This window comes from Saccopteryx bilineata, chromosome 8 (assembly GCF_036850765.1).
Source record: "Saccopteryx bilineata isolate mSacBil1 chromosome 8, mSacBil1_pri_phased_curated, whole genome shotgun sequence".
Lineage (NCBI taxonomy): Eukaryota > Metazoa > Chordata > Mammalia > Chiroptera > Emballonuridae > Saccopteryx > Saccopteryx bilineata.
The window spans coordinates 98,120,316-98,137,986 of NC_089497.1; positions in this window are offsets into that span (position 1 = coordinate 98,120,316).

Genomic DNA, 17,671 nt, shown 5'->3' on the forward strand with positions numbered 1-17,671 from the left:
CTAGAAACCTTTGATTCTAGGAAACTCGAATAAGTCAGTAGCTTTGTGAGCACTGAATGAGTGGGTTTTGGAGCCCAGTGTGTGTTTTTACTTGCCCGCCAGGTACAAGCTAGGATTAAAGCCCACCAGTTCTTGGCTCCATTGTTTCACTACTATCTTTCTGAATCTAATGAGAACCTGCATGGGCCAGGCGGTTGTTATGGTGGCCGCAGTTACTGGCTTTACACTTCCCTTAATGCTTAGCAAATTGATTTTTAAAACAACCATACAAAATCATAGAATATACATATTTTATTTTTATTAAAACTAAAATTTTATTTTAAAATTTTAGTAGACTATTCTGTGTGCAGAAAATATAATTATGAAGAAATTGTAGACTTTTAAAGAAACATTTAAGTTTTTAACTAACTCACTGTATCTCAGAAATCAGAGATAACATTTTTATTAATTTACTCATCCATCTAGTCATTCATTCAACAAATAGATATGTGTTGATTGCCTACTTTGTGACTCATCATTTGCTAGATTCCAGGAAGGTCAAAGATAAATTAGGCGTGCCCTTAGGAGGCTCTCATTGGAGAGAAAATAAAAAATATATGTGAATAAATAAAAATCGTACAATATTAAAAAAATAAATGTTAAGAAAAGCAAAAGTATTTTAGATATTCGAAGATTATTTCAGGATGGAGAGCATTAGGGAAATCATCTAGAGAAGGTTAAAGAAATGGGAGTGTGTGGGGGGGAGGCTGACCAGGCGGTTGCACAGTGGATAGAGCATTGGACTGGGATGCAGAGGACCCTGTTTTGAGACCCTGAGGTTGCCAGCTTGAGTTCAGGCTCATCTGGCTTGAGCGCAGGGTGGGATCATGTCTATGGTCACTAGCTTGAGTCCAAAGGTCACTTACTTGAAGACCAAGGTCGCTGGATTGAGTCCAAGTTCACTGGCTTGAGCGAGGGGTCACTCACTCTGCTATAGCCCCCTATTCAAAGCACATATGATAAAGCAATCAATGAACAACTAAGGAGACTAAGGAGCCTCAACAAAGAATGGATGCTTCTCATCTCTCTCCCTTCCTGTCTCTCTGTCCCAATCTGTCCCTCTCTCTGTCTCTCTCTGTCTCTGTCACAAAAAAAGAAAGAAAAGAACAAAGAAGTGGTGGGAGAAGAGATGGTCTATGTGAGCAGAGGCTCAGAAATGGGAATATTTAACATGTATATGAGATAACAGGAATGCACAGCATATGCTCATGTAGTTTTCATCTATAAAAATGTTTAACTATTATGAGAAAACCATCACACAAATCTAGATTATAAGACATACTACAAAACAACAGACCTGGACTCTTCAAAGCGTGTTAATGTCATGAAATACAGAAAAAAGAAAAGAAAAAAAGGAAGAAGATATTTAGGAAGATTCCTAAATCTTTGATGGGGTTATTTGTCCACAAAACAATTAAAGAAATTATGACAATTGAGGACATTTGATTATGAACTGTATATTAGATGCTGTTATGTATAATGTTAAATATTTTGATACAGTGATGGTATTGTGGTTATATAGGAGGATGTCCTTGTTCCAAAGAGACACATGTTAAAGGGCTGAGAATGCTATCAACAGGTTAATTTCGATTGATTCAGCAAACACACACATACACAGAGTACACAGAAATATGGTAAAAGTTAATAATTGGTGGAATTAACTGAGGAGTATTGGATAGTTTATTGTACTGTTGTTTAACTCTCCTGTAGATTTGAAAATTTTCAAAATAACAAGTTGAAAAAGAAATTTAATGAAATGAGCTAATCAAATCAGGTTGCTGTCTGAAGTAATGTAGAGAAATAATTCAGTTTACACATGTGTAAAATTGTACTTCCAAAGATGAATTTAGGAACTCTGACTGTAGTACCACTTGAGCTCTTCCTAACTCCATAGTTTCAAATCTTTAATGGTTTAACACTTATCTTTTATTAAACTTGATATGTTCTTTATGAAACCCACTGTCATTATGACTATGTCTTCACTCTGTTTTCCATTTGACCAATTGTGCCTTATTTTCAGGATAGCCAAGCAAACAACGGGTTAAGTTCTGGGTAAATATTATATCCAAATGAAAAGATAACTTTTCTATGAAAGGGAGTAAAATAACTTCTTTCTCATTTCATGAAAAAGTCTACAAATATTTTCACATCCTTTCCTATTGTCCCACAATATTTATGTGCCGCAAACCAGTGCAGCTAGTAATTCCAGGTCCTGAGTGGGAACTGAGCGGAATTAAGAAAATAGGCTTAAAGAAATAAAGGACGGGGTTGGGAGGGCTCTGCAATTGCTGCTGGCAAGAAGAAAGCATGCTCCACGACTGCTTCTTGCATTATTTATAGGGCAATGTGGGACATTAGCAAATCAATGATCTCTCTGATCATATTTCCAAAGCAACCCAAGAATTTTACCAAGTGTAGAAAATGCCCACCATACATAACATCTTAACTTCACACAAAACAAAGGATAGAAGAAACTTGCCTCCAGTCTTTCTGGGGAATATAGGGCGTAGGATGAGTAAAAACAATCCAGCACCACAGCTCAACAGCCTTTTGCAACCTAATTAGGCAAGTGAGGTGTGGGATTGGGCAGACTGTCGGCTTAAAGCTAGTTCCCCACACCTCTGTCCCCCCAAAATCTAAACTGCAAAAACTCTGTTGTCGTCTCAGTCCCCAACATTTATGGATTCACTTGTCCCAGCGAAAGCTGGAGGCAGGCAACATATTTGTTTTCTGTAAATCATTCCGAGATTATGCAAAAGAAATAAAAGATAGAATTGTTAAAGAGTTACTGGCAGTTTCTCTAGTAGCACAGGAAGTTTGTTTTAAAATACATGAATGAAAGAAACATTTTCTTTAATTTCTTACCATAGAAGTGGGAGGCAAAAAGCCCTAAATTAGAAACTCAACCATGTCCTGACCAAATAAAGGTATAGACACTTAACTCTTGGAAGAAAGTAGCAATTTATTCCATTACCATTATTTTTCATAGATAAAAATGAAAGAATCAAGATGTGGTCATGTAGTTGGCTTAGTTTATGCAAACTTAAAACATACTGTTTTTCCTACAATAACTTTTTTTTACCAATCTTTTAAAAAATAAGCTTTTGGAAAATTGAAGCATCATATACATATTGAAAAATGCAATAGTCAGGAATGTACAGCTCAGTGAGTTATCAGAAATTGAAAGTACCCAGGTAACTATCACTGAGGCTAGACTTAATTTTTCATTAAAAAAACATTGTTGGTTGATTGATTTTTTAGAGAGAAAGAGAGAGAAACATCAATTTGTTGTTCCACTTATTCATGCATTCATTGGTTGATTCTTATATACTGCTCACAAAACTTAGGGGATATTTCAAAAATGAATATAAAGCAATAAAATATCCCCTAAGTTTTGTGAGCAGTATTATGTGCCTGGACTGAGGATCAAAGCTTCAACCTTGGTGTATTGCAGGGATTTTGCAGTGCCAGCCCACCAGAAATTTCCTACCAGTCCACAAAAGAATTAACCATCATAATGTTGTATGAAGATTGTAGAGTCTGTAATTGTTGGATCTATAATCTTCATGCAACATCATGGTGGTTAACTCTTTCCCGGACCAGTGGTTGAAAAACCTGGCATATGGGATGTTGCTCTAACCAAGTGGGTGGTGCAACCTTACCATCTTAACCTAATTGGTTTCCTTTTCACTTCAGCTAAATAATGATGCAAAACATAGGTTTACATAAGTCTCCATTCTTTATAGCTTCTTATTTCTCTTCTAACTCATGATAAATCTGTGATTGTGCAGTCAAAATTTACTGAGTACACTCTAAGTGGCAAGCCCTGTGCATCTGCTGTGTTTAGAATAACAGAATTCACCATTTAAGAAATAGCTGAGGGTTGAACTACTTTTTAAAATCTTTCAAGCACTGGCTGGTTTGCTAAATTGGTTAAGAGCGTTGTCCAGATTTGATCCTCGGTCATGGCACACACAGGCAGCAACCAAAAAATGCACAACTGAAGAGGACAACAAATGCTTCCCTTTCCCTTCCTCTCTTTCTCCCTTCTTCTCTCTGTCTTTCTAAAAACCAATAAAAATTAAGCCCTAGGCAGATGGTTGGAGCCTTGACCTGTATTGTGGAGGTTGCGGGTTCGATTCCCCAGTCAAGGCACACACAGGAGCAGCTCGATGTTCCTGTCTCTCTCCCTGCCTCTGTATCAAAAACAAACAAACAAACAAAAATACTTTATACACAACTTTGCTATTTAAAAAAATAAAAATGTTATTTAAAAACAATATTTTAAAAATTTTAAATCATCTGAAACATCTAAAACTCAAATGTGACTAAATTTCACTTTTGTCCGTTTCTCCCTGTCCTTGTTTATATACATATATAATTCTGACATGCTTTTTCATTCATTTATAAAACTTGTATTGAGCATGTAATATGTCTGGACATAATGAAGACACTGGTGATACGAATGTAATCAAAATAGTTCCCATTTTCAACGATTTTATAGTCTAATAAGGAGACAGACACAACATGGCATGGAAATTACCAAAAATAAGGTAACAAGACTTTAAGGAAGCACAGACATCATCAAAAAGAAGGGTGAGGCCCTGGCCGGTTGGCTCAGTGGTAGAGCGTCAGCCTGGCGTGCGGGGGACCCAGGTTCGATTCCCGGCCAGGGCACATAGGAGAAGCGCCCATTTGCTTCTCCACCCCCACCCCCTCCTTCCTCTCTGTCTCTCTCTTCCCCTCCAGCAGCCAAGGCTCCATTGGAGCAAAGATGGCCCGGGCGCTGGGGATGGCTCCTTGGCCTCTGCCCCAGGTGCTAGAGTGGCTCTGGTCGCAGCAGAGCGACGCCCCGGAGGGGCAGAGCATCGCCCCCTGGTGGGCAGAGCGTCGCCCCTGGTGGGCGTGCCGGGTGGATCCCGGTTGGGCGCATGCGGGAGTCTGTCTGACTGTCTCTCCCCATTTCCAGCTTCAGAAAAAAAAAAAAAAAAAAGGGTGAACTAGCAAGTTGTGTCCAGGAAACTGAAAGCAGTTTCACAAGTCTAGAGCTGAGAAGCAGAGAAGAAAGAGGAGAGGAGGCTGCAGGTGTGTCAAGCAAGCATGACTCACACATGGGGTGCTCACATCCTTTATCATCCAAAGTTGGATGGTTTTGAAAGCGGAAGGGGTACTTATAATGAATATGTCAGAAAATGAGACCGTCCTGGAGAAACTGGTTCTGTCGTCATTCTAATACAGGCCATGTAAGACTTGCCCAGCTTCATGAGAGGAAGGAAGCTCAAGCTAGTTTCAGGATGAAAGATTACAGTGCTATCTGCATAGCTTCTTCTCAAGTGTGTCCACTGCTGCTCACTGGCATTCTCCTTTCTAGTCTTTCTAGAGGGTAAACTAAGAAATCAAAGTTGTGTCTGACCAGGCGGTGGCGCAGTAGATAGAGTGTCAGACTGGGATGTGGAGGACCCAGGTTGGAGACCCTGAGGTCACCAGCTTGAGCGTGGGCTCATCTGGTTTGAGCAAAGCTCACCAGCTTGGACCCAAGGTCGCTGGCTTGAGCAAGGGATTACTCTTCATTCCTGTCTGTCCCTATCTATTCTTCTCTCTGACTCTCTCTGTCTCTGTAAACAAACAAACAAAAAAAACAAACCAAAAAGAAAACAAAGTTGCAAGAAGATGGACATGGCAGGATAATAAAATCTACTTGATGTGTGTATAGTTATTACTTCATGCTGCCTCCAAAGAGAATGGATAGTAACGGGAAGACGGTGGTTAGGGTTAAGGTCATGAGTTTCTCTCTTTTCACCCTCTTATCTCTCTGGTCTCTCCTTTTTCCTTTATCCTTACAATTGATTTCTTTCCCCTTTCTTTTCTTCTATCTGGTTAGGTTAGGTCAGTGAAACCTAGAGTAGCAGCCAGGAACAATTACTATGACTTTAAAATGTATTGGACTGTTAGTATATATTACAGCTTAGGTTAACAAGTTTCTCACTTCACAAATTGGGTTTTCTTTTTGTATTATGTTATGATTTCATATAACATGAGCCAGCAATAGAAACTTTCTTGAGGGCATTCAAGTTCCCTTCCCACAAGCTCCTGTTGTCTCTGTCTCTAGCTCTAAACCAGGGGTCCCCAAACTTTCTACACAGGGGGCCAGTTCACTGTCCCTCAGACCGTCGGAGGGCCGGACTATAAAAAAAAACTGTGAACGAATCCCTATGCACACTGCACATATTTTAAAGTAAAAAAAATAAAACGGGAACAAATACAATATTTAAAATAAAGAACAAGTAAATTTAAATCAACAGACTGACCAGTATTTCAATGGGAACTATGGGCCTGCTTCTGGCTAATGAGATGGTCAATGTCCGGTTCCATATTTGTCACTGCTAGCCGTAACAAGTGATATGACACGCTTCCGAAGCTGTGACGCGTGCGTCTCACGTCACCGGAAGTAGTACTGTACTGAGCGACTCCTCTCACTGACCACCAATGAAAGAGGTGCCCCTTCCAGAAGTGTGGTGGGGGCTGGATAAATGGCCTCAGGGGGCCGCATGTGGCCCGCAGGCTGTAGTTTGGGGACCCCTGCTCTAAACCATGAAGTTGTGGGGAGAAATAGTGTCAACATTCCTCTGGATGTTTATACTGATTAACTCTAAAATAAGTTTTAAAATTCTGTGCCACCCTCAAAATAAATAAATAAAATAATAAAATTCTACTCAAATTTTATTATTTGAGTAACATGGCTAAAGGGCATCAAGATATAAGTTGAGCTCCATAAGAGTTTCAAAGTTCCATTTTGAAATAAAATGGTCCTTAATATGGTCATAGTGGGAAAGCTCATCTTATGTCATTTTTAATGTATGCAAATAAAATATGTTAGAAGAATGTAAATAAAATAATTATGTTTGAGTGAAAGCTAAAAGCCATATAATCAATAAACTTTATTATTGACTTACTCTTTTTTTCTTATTTTTTAAAATATATCTCCTTTCTTCTATGATAAGCATGAAAGTAAAAATGACCACATAAAAATTACTTCATATGATTCAGATCTTATTTCCATAAAGGATCTGAGGAAAGTATGTGACCAAGTTAAATACTTGTGTAAATAATTATCTGCATATTAATATACCCAAATAACAATTTTTAATGAGAAATTCTAAAGGAAATTTTTGAGTAAAGAGAGATAAAAGGAATGGTAGAGTAAGAGAGAAGAAAATTTTATCACACTTGAAGAGATATGAATCAGTCCCCCAAGAGATGTGACATCCCCTCAAGGTCCTATAGCTACAGAATCTCAGGATTGGCTTTCCAGGAATATCAATCATGAAGGGTTGATATTGAAATTATTTTCATCAAAGATTCTGTCCTTGTATTTTGATTCTCATTGGTAGCCCTCTTACCTCAAATAGTACAATCTGTAGCACACAATTGGTTCACATGCATAGCTAAAATTAACTCCGAGATGAGAAATTGCAGGGTACAGATTAAATACTCCAGAAGTAAATCAAAGTATTTAGCTTGGTACAGGCTTGAACCATTAAACTTTTCAGCTATAATTGGTCAAGCACATATTGAAATCAGACAGACTTGGTTTCCAATCACAACTATATCACTTTTTTTTTCTGTATATATCTAAGCACATTAATTTCTTCATTTGTAAATTGAGGAGTAATATTATCTACTTCTAAGGGTTATTGTAAGGAATAAGTGAAGCATAACACAGCCTGGTACATGACTCATGATGCACACTCAGTAAATGATGAAATATTATTATTTTATTATCAGTCATAGGAATAGCAGATGAGTCTATATTTGTTGTTCAAATGGGATTTATTGTCAGCAACATTCTGAAAGGGAGGACAAAGTTCTATCTTGGCTTATGGAAAAGAATCTATTATCAGTGTCTGTGCAGTGGTTAATTTTATTTGTCAAACTTGACTGAACTAAGGAACATCCAGATAGACATTACTTCTGGGTGTGTTTGTCAGTATTTCTGGAAGAGATTAGCATTTGAGTCAATAAACTGAGTAAAGAAGATCATCCTCACCAGTACAGCAAGGCATCATCCATTCCATGAGGACCCTGGTGAAACAGAAAGGCAAAGGAAGGAACTTGTCTCTACTTAAGCCAAAGCATCCATCTTCCCCTGCCCTCCAACATGGCTTTCCTGGGCCTCCAGCTTGCAGACAGCAGATCATGGGAATGCTCAGCTTCTATAATTACATGAGTCAATCTCTCATAATAAATTTATTCCTATATATCTCTATGTTCTATTTGTCTGGAGAAGTCTGACTAATACAGTCTGTTACAAGTATAAGAGAGGCGTAGGACCAAATTTGCCATTCTCAATTGCTGGTATCAGACACAGCATGGTTCCCAAACATCTCTCTTCCCCATAGTTGAGGCTACTTTAACCTCTTAAAAGTGAATTGTAGTCTCAATCCTGATCTGAGACATCAAGTACTTAAGCAGCTCCAATCTTCTTTTTCTAAGACCCAGTACAAAGTCATCCTTACCACTAACCTAGTCACAAGAGAGTATTTTAATTTTAACAACTAAGCAACTGCCTTTGTAAATTTAATTTTTTTAATTTTAATTTTTTTTTTTTTACTTTTTAAATAAATCCAGGTCCCAAATGTTAAACCCAAGTGTGGCACTAGGTTTCTTGCACTCCAATTTCTTTCTAAAATAGGTGCTCTTGCCATATTCTTTCTGAAACTAACATCACTAACTCTTATAATTTAACTTTCATGATTAAGCTATTGTTAAACATTGAAAGCTTCTTGGTTGTTGAATAAGGGATTTTCATTATTGCCTACTCTGTATTCTTAATCAGTTTTATGTCCAACTACGTGTTAGGACATCTTGCTCCACAAAAGCTTTACTAAATACTTGCAAAATAAAAAATATACACATAAGTTTGCATGAAAATATTTACAGAAATTTCAGTATGAAATGTCACTACCTAGAAGATCTGAAGTCTACAGAAAGAATATCGGATGTGGCTTTTTCTTGAATTCAGTATGGAAAATTTTTATCTTTTTAACTTCATGGATTGACAGAAATCAAATATAATCAGAAAATATCATCAGGTGAGTAATTAGACAAATGTTTATTAATTGGCATATGCTAATTAATATTCCACTAAGAAGCCTAGTGGAAGAATCTGTGACTCTTATATTAAGGAGTTCTTCCCAGGGTGGCCATGTGATCTGAGCCCCAGAAAATTATGCTAACTATGCCACTGTAAAGAACAATAAAGTGTGCTCCAAAGAGTTGTGGACCTTTCTTGGGGAGTTTAGATTCTGGGGGCCCTTCATGGAAACCCTAGTATTCTCTTCCATGAAAACAGTCCTCCAATGGAGTGCTACTTCTCTAGGGCTTTGAGAAGAAAGGGCCCTGACCAGAATCTTGATACCTTCTGTTTCAGCTACCCTAGACTACCCCTTTGTGGTTGGAGGAGCATCTCCATTCCTCAGATTTTGAGTAGGAGTTAGCTGGCCAACATCAGCCAATTAGATAACCTGACCAAGCTGTCCCCAACTCACGTTATTAACTTCTTGTATTTCCCCAGATGTTTACTAATGATTTTCTCTTCCACCCACATGTCAGTGGTCTCTAGAATTCTATCATTATAAGATCATAATTACCCAACATCTGACACAGTTTACTGAAATAACAGACATAGTTTTCACTAAGGGAAGAGGAGGGGCTTATCCAGTGGTGTGATTCAAATAATTTAACACGTGATTCTCTATGTTAATGACTGTTTTAAGAATAAAAAAAGATATACTGAAAGGTAGTTTATTATTTCATGCATTTAATACTTAAATAAAAACAATAAAAGAGGTACACAAAACCAGATTATGATATAAGAAAGAGTTTTAAAATATTAATTAAAAAATATTAAGCCTGGCCTGTGGTGGCACAGTGGATAAAGTATCAACCTGGAACACTGAGGTAGCTAGTTAGAAACCCTGGGCTTGCCTGGTCAAGGCACATATGGGAGTTGATGCTTCCTGCTTCTCCCACCCTCTCTCTCTCTCTCTCTCTCTCCTCTCTAAAATGAATAAATAAAATCTTCTAAAAAATGAAAAAAATTAAATAATATTAAATGCCTAACAAAAAACATAAAACTGTTTTTTAAGATATTGCCATATTGCTTTTTATTTCTTTGTGACAGAGACAGAGGGAGGGACAGATAGTGACAGACAGGCAGGAAAGGAGAGAGATGAGAAGCATCAATTCTTCATTGCAGCTCCTTCATTGTTTATTGATTGCTTTCTTATATGTGCTTGGACCAAGGGGCTACAGCAGAGCAAGTGATCCCATGCTCAAGCCAGTGACCCTGCACTCAAACCAGATGAGCCCACACTCAAGCTGACAACATTGGGATTTTGAATCTGGTTCCTCTTCATCCCAGCCTGAAGCTCTATCCACTGCACCACTGCCTGGTCAGGCTCCATATTGCTTCTTGATTGGCATCCTCACTTGCAATTCTTTTCACCTATGGATGGAATAAACATCACTATGGTTGCTTACAATACACTGTTGCACAGATAAGTGTTATAAAAGAATAAGAAATATAAATTTGTGATTTCCACATTGGGTGGCTGCCCAGGTGCCCACCTTGGAGAGAACCCTAATTACAAGTGCCATTTTAACAACTGGTTATTAATGGATCAGATGTAAGAGAGAGAGAGCTCAAGATAATATATAGGTTTTTTTTGACTAAACAACTTGAAAGAATAGTGATATTTATACTGTAATGATAGAGAAGAGGGCTTTAAGTATAAAAACCATAGTTAAAAAATGAGTTCTTTAATGAAACTTGACAAGCTGATTGAAATTTGACATGAAAGAGAAAAGAGACAAAAAGTACAAAAAAACATGGTATTAAACAACTTTTAAAATGGAACAGATTACTGGGACCTTGGCTCTGTTGCAGTTTTGCAGAACACTGTATCCATGGACTCTAACATGGACTTCATTTAAAGCAATCCACGGACAATTAACAGACAAAAACATGAGTCATTTTGTGTTGTGGCATTCATATCCTAGCGCTTTGGGAAAGTGTCCATCAGTGGATGAGTGGATTAAAAAACTGTGGTAGAGGACCTGAAGATGGCAGCAGAGTAGGCAAATGCACAGACTCCCAGCTCACACCACCGAACTGGATTACAAACTAATTTATGAACAATCAGCATGAAAAACCAAATCTGGACTATAAGAACAGCTCTCAAAAACCAAGGAGCAAAGAAGAAGCCACAACAAACCTGGTAGGGAGCTCCTGAATCTCTCCTGCTTACAGGAACAGAGGGGAGGGTGAGGCTGAGAGCCCAGAGGAGATCTCACTCCACGAAAAAGAGCAGTAAATACTGCTCACAGCCACTAGCCTGGCGACCAGGGAACAAGGTGTGTTGAAAGGGCCAACTTGTCTTCCAAAAACAAAGGGGAGAGAGAGAGACAGATGGTAAGGGGCAGAGGAATGCAGGGGGAGGGGCTGATCCTTCCACAAAACAAAAGTCAAAGTGCTTCCAGGACACAAATCTCCAGACATCTCTCCAGCTCCAATCAGCGCAACAAGGCACAGCTGAAAACAGGAAGAGGGGAGGGGGGGCAGTAACTCAGGTCTCCATGGAGATCTGAGATACACCTCCCCCTACTGAAGCTGAGAAAGTAACCTGCCCCCAGAGAGATTAACTGGCAGAAGAGGACTTCAGAGCCTCAGGTCACACCCACTGCATTCCTGGATACAGTTTCAAATAAACCCCCTGCTGAGATCAGCAAACAAGACAATCACCTGTATAAAATAACAAACAAGGCCCTGGCCGGTTGGCTCAGCGGTAGAGCGTCGGCCTGGTGTGCGGGGGACCCGGGTTCGATTCCCGGCCAGGGCACATAGGAGAAGCGCCCATTTGCTTCTCCACCCCCACCCCCTCCTTCCTCTCTGTCTCTCTCTTCCCCTCCTGCAGCCGAGGCTCCATTGGAGCAAAGATGGCCCGGGCACTGGGGATGGCTCCTTGGCCTCTGCCCCAGGCGCTGGAGTGGCTCTGGTCGCAGCAGAGCGACGCCCCGGAGGGGCAGAGCATCGCCCCCTGGTGGGCAGAGCGTCGCCCCTGGTGGGCGTGCCAGGTGGATCCCGGTCGGGCGCATGCGGGAGTCTGTCTGACTGTCTCTCCCCGTTTCCAGCTTCAGAAAAAAAATAAATAAATAAAATAAAATAAAATAACAAACAAATCAAGACTTCAAAGTGGCCCAAATCTGAAAGTGGATTACAAATAATAGCTGATGCCAACCCGAGAAGACCTAGAAATAATACAATTGAAAACTTGAGGCAGACAACACCAAGCCTAGACTCAACTAGCTCTACAAACAAAACACCCAAACACACAGATATAATGAGAAGACAGAGATGTGCAATCCAAATGAAACCATGAGAGAAACATCCAGGAAATGAACTGAATGATATGGAAATAACCAAACTTTCGGATGCAAAGTTCAAAATAATAATTGTAAGGATGCTTAGTGATCTTAGAACAACAATGGATGGGCATTACAAACACCTAAACAAAGAAATAGCAAGTATAAAAAAGGATATTGAAATATTAAAAAAGAATCAGTCAGAGATGACAAATACAATATCAGAAATGAAGACCACAATGGAAGGAATTAAAAACAGGATGGATGGAGCTGAGGATCAAATCAGTGAGTTGGAGGACAACTGGAATGGAGGCATGAAAGCAGAGAAGAAAAAAGAAAGGAGACTCAAAAAGTCTGAGAAAACAGAGAGCTCTGTGACAACATAAAGAGAAATAACATACGGCCTGACCTGTGGTGGCGCAGGGGATAGAGTATCGACCAGGAGTGCTGGAGTTGCTGGTTTGAAACCCTGGGATTGCCTGGTCAGGGCACAAGGGGGAGTTGATGCTTCCTGCTCATCTCTCCCCTCTCTCTCTCTCTCTCTCTTCTCTCCAAAATGAATAAATCTTTAAAGAAAGGGGGAAAAAGAGAGAAATAACATGCGCATCATAGGGGTTCCTGAAGAAGAAGAGATAGAAAAAGGGATAGAGACTTTGTTCAATCATATCATAGCTGAAAACTTCCCTAAATTAATGCAGGAGAAACTCTCACAAGTTCAAGAAGCACAGAGAACTCCATTAAAGAGAAACCCAAAGAAACCTACACCAAGACACATCATAATTAAAATACCAAAACTAAATGATAAAGAGAAATTATTAAAAGCTGCTAGAGAAAAAAACGCTATCACCTACAAAGGAGCCCCCATAAGGATGACATCAGCCTTCTCAACAAAAACACTTGAGACCAGCTCCCTGGAGCTTTAGCACAAGGGAATGCCCCCCTCTTTTTTTTTTAGTATTTTTTCTTTTATTTATTTTTTGTATTTTTCTGAGGATGGAGATGGGGAGGCAGTCAGACTCCTGCATGCGCCTGACTGGGATCCACCTGGTATGCCTACCAGGGGGGAATGCTCTGCCCATCTGGGGTGTTGCTCTGTTACAACCGGAGCCATTCTAGTGACTGGGGCGGAGGCCATGGGGCTATCCTTAGTGCCCAGGGTGGCTTTGCTTGGGTGGAGCCTTGGCAGCATGCGGGAGGAGAGAGATGAAGAGGAAGGAGAGGGGGAGGGGTGGAGAGGTAGATGGGTGCTTCTCCTGTATGCTCTGGCCAGGAATCAAACCCGGGAATCCTGCACACCAGGCCAATGACTCCGACGGGTCTACCATATCATGCTTTTCACTTAAAAAAAAAAAAATTTACATTTCTTTTGAATGCTGATGAACAGGAGACACCAAATCTTTTTCGCCTGCAAACTACTACCTTCTTTATTAGATCCAGCTAATAACACTGTTTTGTCTTTTTCCAAATAGCTCCAGATATATGGAAAAGATTTATATAGGCGGATGGGGATCCTCAAACCCTTCAACGAGATACTCTGAGAACGGCTTTTAAGATACCTAGAGGCAGAAAAAGCCCAATAGAGATCAGGGGAACTACCAGCTTTTAGGATACACCCTTAAAGGCTCCAATGCCCCAAAGGGGTCTCATAGGATGACATCTGGGTCCTGCTTCAATAGTGGAAAGGAAGGTCATTGAGCTAAAGCCTGCCAGGCTTACACACCTCTGCTGTGAGGAAACAGGGACACTGAAAGTTGGGCTTCCCCCTCACTCCTCTAAGGGAGGGTTCAGTCTCTTCCAGCCACCTATGACCTAACCTTGCCCAGAAAGCTGGGGTTTGCCACTGAAGGCTGAAGGTGCCCAGGGCCAACGGCCCCATCTACGACACTGTGGATGAGCCTAGGGTATTTCTTCCAAGAAGCAGGTAAACTGATCTCATTTGCACAAGGGCCACTGAACTATGTCTTGCCTGAATAGTCAGGTTTTTTATTCTTCCCTCAAAGATCTCTGTTGTGGGTGTTGATAGTCCTAGTTTCTGCTGCTTTGCTTAATATATAGTGTTTCCTTTATCCCTCCTACCTCAACGTCCCACTCATATTTCAGGCTGGGACCTACTCCTAATTTAGAGCTCTCTTTCCCCCTTTTGCCAACTTGTATTATGAATTTACCTTTGCTACCCAGCTTAATGTATCCCAAGGTTCTCTTTACCATGCCATAGTCGCAGAGCTCCAGGGAAAAGCAACCTGGTCTCATCTCTCCAGGCAGAGGAGAACAGAAGCTCCATATCTACGCATGCTGCAAATGGCTTTTTCCAGTCTACCTGAATCATTACCAGCTAGAAGCAGCGATCACTGGGACTTGGACATGAGCTGCAAAGTATAGAATGGTGACAACAATTCCAGTGCCATGCAGACTTTTCCTGTGGGGAACTTTCCTGGACTCCTCCTCCCTGTGACAGCTCCTAACAGACTGAACTGTGGTTGGGTTGCATTTTTCAAGGATTTGACATGGTGATGGGGCCAACTTGGACTTGGTGAACATGTTAAGGACACTACTCTTTTATGGAAAAAAAACCAACACTTGAGACCAGAAGGGATTGGCAAGAAATATTCAAAGTAATGCAGAACAAGAACCTACAACCAAGAATATTTTATCCAGCAAGACTATCATTTAAAATTGAAGGAGAAATAAAAAGCTTGCCAGGCCAAAAAAAAAAAAAAACAAACAAAAAAACAAACCTCAAGAAATTCATTACAACCAAACCAATGTTGCAGGAAATGTTAAGGGGCATGGTGTAAACAGAGCAAAGTGGGAAAAGAATATAGCAAAAAAGGAATACAGCTTTAAAGAATAAAATGGTAATAATCAACTACATATCAATAATAACCTTAAATGTAAATGGATTAAATGATCCAATCAAAAGACATAGGGTAGCTGCATGGATAAAAAACCATGACCCATACATATGCTGTCTACAAGAGACACACCTTAAAAGATGCACATAGATTGAAGGTAAAAAGATGAAAAAAAAAACATTTCATGCAAATGGAAATGAAAAAAAAGCTGGGGTAGCAATACTTATATCAGACAAAATGGACTTTAAAACAAAGGACATAGTAAGAGATAAAGAAAGCCACTACATAATGATAAAGGGAGTAATTCAACAGGAAGATATAACTATTATAAATATCTATGCACCTAGTATAGGAGCACCCAAATATATAAAGCAGACTTTGATGGATTTAAAGGGCAAGATCAACAGCAATACTATAATAGTAGGGGATTTCAATACCCCACTAACATCACTAGATAAATCCTCAAGAAAGAAAATTAACAAAGAAACAGCAGACTTAAAGGACACACTTAAAGGATCTATTGGATTTAATAGATATCTTCAGAACCTTTCACCCTAAAGCAGTAGAATATACATTCTTTTCAAGTGCTTCATGGTACATTCTCTAGGATAGACCACATGTTAGGGCACAAAAGTGATCCCAACAAATTTAAGAAGATTGAAATCCTTATCAAGCATTTTCTCAGATCACAATGGCATGAAACTAAAAATGAACCACAACAGAAAAGCTCAAAACTTCTCAAGCACATGGAAACTAAATAGCAGGTTGTAAAATAACAAATGGATTAAGAATGAGATCAAAGAAGAAATAAAAAAATTCCTTGAAACGAATGTCAATGAACATACAACAACTCCAAATTTATGAGACACAGCAAAAGCAGTACTGAGAGGGAAGTTCATAGCACTACAGGCACACTTTCAAAGCTAGAAAAAGCTCAAATAAACAACTTAACCTTGCATCTAAAAGAACTAGAAAAAGAACAGCAAGTAAAGCCCAAATGTAGAAGAAGGAAGGAAATAATAAAGATCAGAGCAGAAATAAATGACATAGAGGCTAAAGAAACAATACAGAGGATCAATAAAACTAGGAGCTGTTCTTTGAAAAGGTAAACAAGATCAATGAACCTTTAATTAGACTCACCAAGAAAAAATGAGAGAGGACTCAAATAAATAAAATTAAAAATGAGAATGGAGAAATAACAACTGACACAAGAGAAATACAAAATATTATAAGAAAATATTATGAAGAACTGTATGCCAAAAAACTAGACAACCTAGATGAAATGGAAAAATTCCTTGAAATATAAAATCTTTCAAAATTCAATCTGGAAGAATGAGAAAACCTAAACAGACAGATAACACCAAATGAGATCAAAACAGTTATCAAAAAACTCCCAACAAATGAAAGTCCGCGGTCTGATGGCTTCACAAGTAAATTCTACCAAATATTCAACAAAGAACTAACTCCTATCCTTTTCGAGCTATTTCAAAAAATTTAAGAGGAAGGAAGACTTCCAAGCTCCTTTTATGAGGCGAGCATAATTCTGATTCTAAAATCAGGCAAAGACAACAGAAAGAAAGAAAATTATAGGCCAATATCCCTGATGAATGTAGATGCTAAAATCCTCAACAAAATATTAGCAAAAGATGACTTTAGAGTAATGGCGGGGTAGGAAGTGATACCGATAAATCTCCCCCAAAAACTCAACAAGATCTTCAACCAGAAACAAAAAAACCTATCCTTGGAGCCTCCAGATGTTTCGCAATACACCCAAAGGTATAATCAAGCGAAAAATTGGCTAAATATATAACCAAACACTGAAGGAAATAGGGAGTAAGAAATGCTCCACCTTCCTCACTAACCTAAACAGGGCGGCTTTCACTGGAAACTGAGAATATAGAAACTAAGGCGGGCAAAGGGGGTGAATAGATCCAGGCCGAGGTACAAACGGCCAAACCAGGCTGTGGCACAGAGATCCAAACTGAGGAAAAACTGCTCCTGTGACAACCCGGGCAATACAGCTAACACTCGCGCCAAACCCAGACAAAGAAAGACAAGCGGGGCAGCCATTTTACCCGATCTCCTGGTCGGCGCGCACAGATAGTGGGCGAGAGATTCCTTCCAAAGCCCCGGGAGGGTGCGCCCGTGTTACCCCACAGAGAGGCAGAGTCAGAGGCCTTTGTGTGAGCTGAAAGCCTCCAGGCCGCCCCAGTGCCCTGGGAGAGCTGCACATGGGGAGGGAGCGAGAACTAATTCCAATGCTGGAACTTTTCTGTACGGGCAGGGGTTTCACTCAGAGGGTGAGGCCGCTGGTCTGATATTCTGGTCTGCGCGTGCAGATAGTGAGCGAGAGATTC